Below are 4859 nucleotides of genomic sequence, written 5' to 3'. Positions count from 1 at the left end.
GTTTGTGGCAAAGGACAGAGGCACACTGAGGGCTTCACAGGCTGTGGGAGATTGATAAAAACAGAGGTACTGCTCTGTGTGTGGAATTAGGCTGTGTGTTAAAGACACTCCAATGAGATTGCAAAAAAAAAAAAATGCGCAAGACTGGTTAAAATGTTCCACCCATTGAGGAGAGTTATGCTCTCTAATCAAGTTGTTCTAAAATGCTGGTTTGAAGAATGTGCAGGCTTGATGGTGGTGGAAGTTATCTATGGCACAAAGTGTATAGAATTCTATTAAACTTAATTTAACACACTTCTTGAGTGCTTCTTGTATAACACAAGAAAATGTAAAATGTGTCTATAACTTTCTTGAGGAAGTTAAGAATATAGTTGGGAAGACAAAAAATAGAAGTAATGATTGTGTAAAACAGATAAGTAATATAATAGTGATTACAGAAGTATTAGGGAACATAAACAAGGCAGCAATTTTGTCTTGGGCCAAGAACACTAGCACATGAAATGATATTGATGAAACGTAAAAAATAGGCTTTACCAGTAAAACAGATCAGCATAAGGCTCTGTAGAACATGGCACGTTTGAAGAATAATGATTAGTTAAGTAAATTTGGATTATAGGAGAAATGAAGAGGGAAAGCTATAATTGTGGCTGGGCTGGGTTGTAAAGAGCCTTGAATTCGATATTAAGGATGCTAGATGTTGAATATTAGCTCATGGGCAATGGAAGAATTTAAAGAACTACAAGAAGGGTAATGTTTTTCTTGAATTCTCACTTTGTTTTACACAAATGTAAATATATGAGTAGACAATATATTTTTTTAGTTTCAAAAACAAGAGTGGATTTAAATAGGGATATAGCTTATACACTTGACAAATAGTCACCATTAAATAAGATGCTTAGCAATTCAAAACTACTATGACAACTTTTGCCTTAATTCTGGAGTTGTTCTCAGAGAAGAATAGACCTGTGTTTGAGAAATTATAGCTAGCAGTTAAATAACATTGTTATCACTCAAACTCCACTTTCAAAAGATTCTATTTAGAATATAAAGGAGGGAGAAAGTGCAAATGACTGCTGGGCCAAATTCCACATCAAAGCAAATGTTAATAAAAGAAAGCAGCAAGTATTTTGTTTTGTTTTATCTTGTCTTTTCATTCTGGTATATTTTTCCACACTAGAACATGACACATTATTATTAAATTGCTCTCTGACATTTTATAAATCTACAATTCGAATATTTTGAAAATAGCTATTTCCATTATTCCTTACAGGATGGCCCAACAGGAATGGGTTCATGTGCTTCACTGTTGGAATACATGTGTATGTTCCACACTTTGATTTCTGGTATTGCAGTGGCCCAGAGACTGCTCACGAGAACTCCAACAAATAAATGTAAAATCTTTATGTTGATAAACTATACATTAAGGTTGTAAAACACCAAGTAACATTGCGAGACTATCTAAACAATATCATAAATAAATGTGGTTTAATTTAATAAAATGATAAAATAGATTAGATATATTGGAGTAGTAGACATTGAGGAGTTCAGATTTGTTGCCCTTCTGAACAATTGACCTTCGTACTGAAATTAGCTGAATCATGTACAATCTGGGAAAATGTTTATATCTCTCTTTTAGCTCTTCAATCAAACTGTTCTCTCTAAATGGAACACCCTTTCCACACATTCTCTCCCCATGCCCTACAAGAATCATCCTTCACTTCTCAGATAAAATGTTACTTTCTCAGCAAAGCCTTCCTTGACCATTTTAATCCATTTTAACCCAGCTTCTCACTCTCATTTCCCATTAAATCATGATCTTATCACTTCTCATAGTTGGTTGTATGTACTATGTTTATGTGGTGTTTGTTATTTATATGATATTTTAAAAAATACTTGTTTTCCTCAATGGCCTATTGCTCCCTGAGGGAAAAAGCTGTGCTTCTTTTATATATTATTTATTATCTAGAGTCAATACCATGCCAAGCACACAGTGGACATTTGATAAACATCATTTGAATGAATTAAATTAAGGCAGTCTTGAGGAGGGAAAAAAGCTCAGAAAGAAGTCCAAATGGTATGAGGGAGATAAGAACAGCCTTACTGTATTGTAACAGATTGCATTTAAATTATCAATATGTAGAATTCCAACAGTAACTTTAATATTGCTCTTTGCTCTCTCATTCCAGTCACTGAGGGCTTATCATCAGGATCTCTTTGGCTTGAGTAAAACTGACGATCAAGCTCAAATTACGAAGCTGGGAAGGAACAAAGATCTGGTACATCCTGCAAATAGCACATGGCACATAGTATATGACCTTGAAGGTTCTAAGAGTCTTTAAAATAAACCTCTCTCCTGACATTTCTTAACCACGAAAAGAACAGGCTGGAGAGTAGGGGAGTTCAAAAGTGAAAATAATTAGAGACAGTTAATAATTAGATATCTCATAGACTTTCAGTAGGTGAGGTAAATTTTAAAATGTTATGAATGGGTAAACTATATTCTCATCCCAGGTTGATCCTTAACTTGTTGTTATCTTAATTTATAAAAATATGTAAAATTGGATAACAGTTATTATTAGAAACTTTCATTGGAGTTAGCAATGATTGATTTAAATAAGACCATTACTGCTTTTAAATTCTCTCTCTCTCTACCTTTGAAGGATATTGGCGGATGTAAGTGCTAAAAGATTTGCAGCATTTACTATGTTTTGTACCCTGGGTCAGGTACCTATTTATCTACCATGCTTAATCTCACAACAGTTGGGTATATTTTCCTATTTTACAAATATAACTTACTCCATTGCTTTTAAATATGTAAATAGTTACTCAAGCACACACCTGCCATACTGGTACTAAGTCCCTTGACTCACTGTCATTGCTTCTCTAATGTCTAATTTCCAAAGAGACTGTGGGCTTTTTTCATCTAATAAGATGGCCAGTTTAACCTCTTTTTTCAAGTAGAAAGAAGACTGGAAGAATTTTTGGTGACATATGGTATCTGGAGAAGAAAAGGTTCTTCTTGTTCCCACAAAGGCTCTTTTCACCTTCTCAGGGCGATTGCTGAATGACACTGTGCTCTCCCCGAGGATTTCCTCTTTAGCATGCATGGCTGTGTTCAGCATTATTTCCCATAGCCGGGTTACAGGACCAGAGGGGTGAGCACCAGCATATCCAAAGCAGCCGTCTGAAGCTCAGGACCTTGTCTTAAACCAAGGGTTCTTAACATTTTTTGTGCTATGAACACTTTTGGCCATTTGTTGAAGCCTCTGATTCCCTTATCGAAATACTTTCTAAATGTACAAAATAAAATACATAGAATTACCAAGGAAACCAGTTATAATGAAATTCACTGATAAAAATATAAGAAAATCCAAAAGTCTGATATAGGTTCTTCTTCCTAATGCATAAAATAACAAAATCTATATAATAACTAGTGCAATTTCAAAGTAGGAGTAATGAGCATAACCAATTATTATTCATTATTTTAAGACATCTGGAACAAATATAATTGAAAAGAAATAATTTGTCATTTCTATTGGTGACAAAGTTATAAAAGTACTAAGGATCGTTGTTTACTATAGTCACAATGGAAATACTAAATTTCAGTAAAATGCAGTTTTTTCTCTATTGAAATAAATAGGCCATCTGAATTCTACTCATGGAAACCTTGGTTAAAATTTTGTTTAAACTGTGGCCTTAATTCCCCTTTTCTTCAATGTAATTTTACCTCACGGGTCTCCTTATCATTTCTTATCCTTGGAAATTCTCACAGACACCTTAGTTTATACTAATAGATCTCTTTAACTCTTAATCCCAGAAAGAAGTGGAAGAATATTAGTTAAAATCTTTCTAAGAGACCTTGTACTCCTTAGACAAGTTGATTCAGCACTCATATCCCCCATATGATCAGCCTTGCATAAGAAGAACTAGAGGGCCTATGAAGTGATCTTTAGCAAAGATAAAACAAACAGTGCCAAGTTCGAAGGGAATGCTACCGACCGATGATAAACCTGAGGCTAAGAGAATTTAAGCAACTTGCTCAAAGTTGCACGGCGGATAGGAAGCAAAGCTGGAGCAAACACAAGTCTATCCAGTTTCCTAAATTTAACTTCTTTCAGCTATACTATTTCATTTTTCTATAAGATAATTAATATGCACATTGATCTCAAGGTACTGAAAGTACCGAAGAAACTTCTAAAACATCAAAGAAAAAAATTAAAAAAAATTTTTAGTTGTATTCTGTTTATTGCATTTTATTTTACTTCAATTTTGGATGTGCTACCAAAGTAAGATAGTTGTCAACTTTCTTACCTGAAGTATTTTTTTCCCAATGAGAATACATCTAGATAACAGAAAACATTTCGTGTATGCATATAGTTATTTAATAGAAGTCCCCAAACTTTGTCCCTGGGTTGTAGTGGCTGTAGCATCCTAAAATTGCTATGAATTTTAAACTTTGAAGACTAAAAGAAAATGTCCAATACACTTTTCAAATCGAAATATATGGAAAATGCATCTGCATTTTATTGGGGATGACCACATACATGTCACAAAAGAATTCGTACTATATGATTAAATTCATGTGAAAGTCCAGAATAGAGAATTTGGTAGAGACAGAAAGTAGATTAGAGGTTACTTTGTAGGGGTAGGGGGCTGATTACTAAGAATATGGAATTATTTTTGAGGTGATAAAAACGTTCTAAAACTGACTGTAGTAATGGTTGCACATGTTGGCGAATATACTAACAACTATTAAATTGTACACTTTAAATGAGTGAATGATATGTTTTGCAAATTATATCTCAATAAAGCTGTTTAAAATTTTTTTAATTTAAAAAAGTTATCTCTCATCCTGGGCC

This window comes from Pteropus medius, unplaced genomic scaffold, assembly GCF_902729225.1.
Source record: "Pteropus medius unplaced genomic scaffold, Ma_sr-lr_union100, whole genome shotgun sequence".
Classification (NCBI taxonomy): Eukaryota; Metazoa; Chordata; class Mammalia; order Chiroptera; family Pteropodidae; genus Pteropus; species Pteropus medius.
This window is presented reverse-complemented; position numbering follows the sequence as displayed.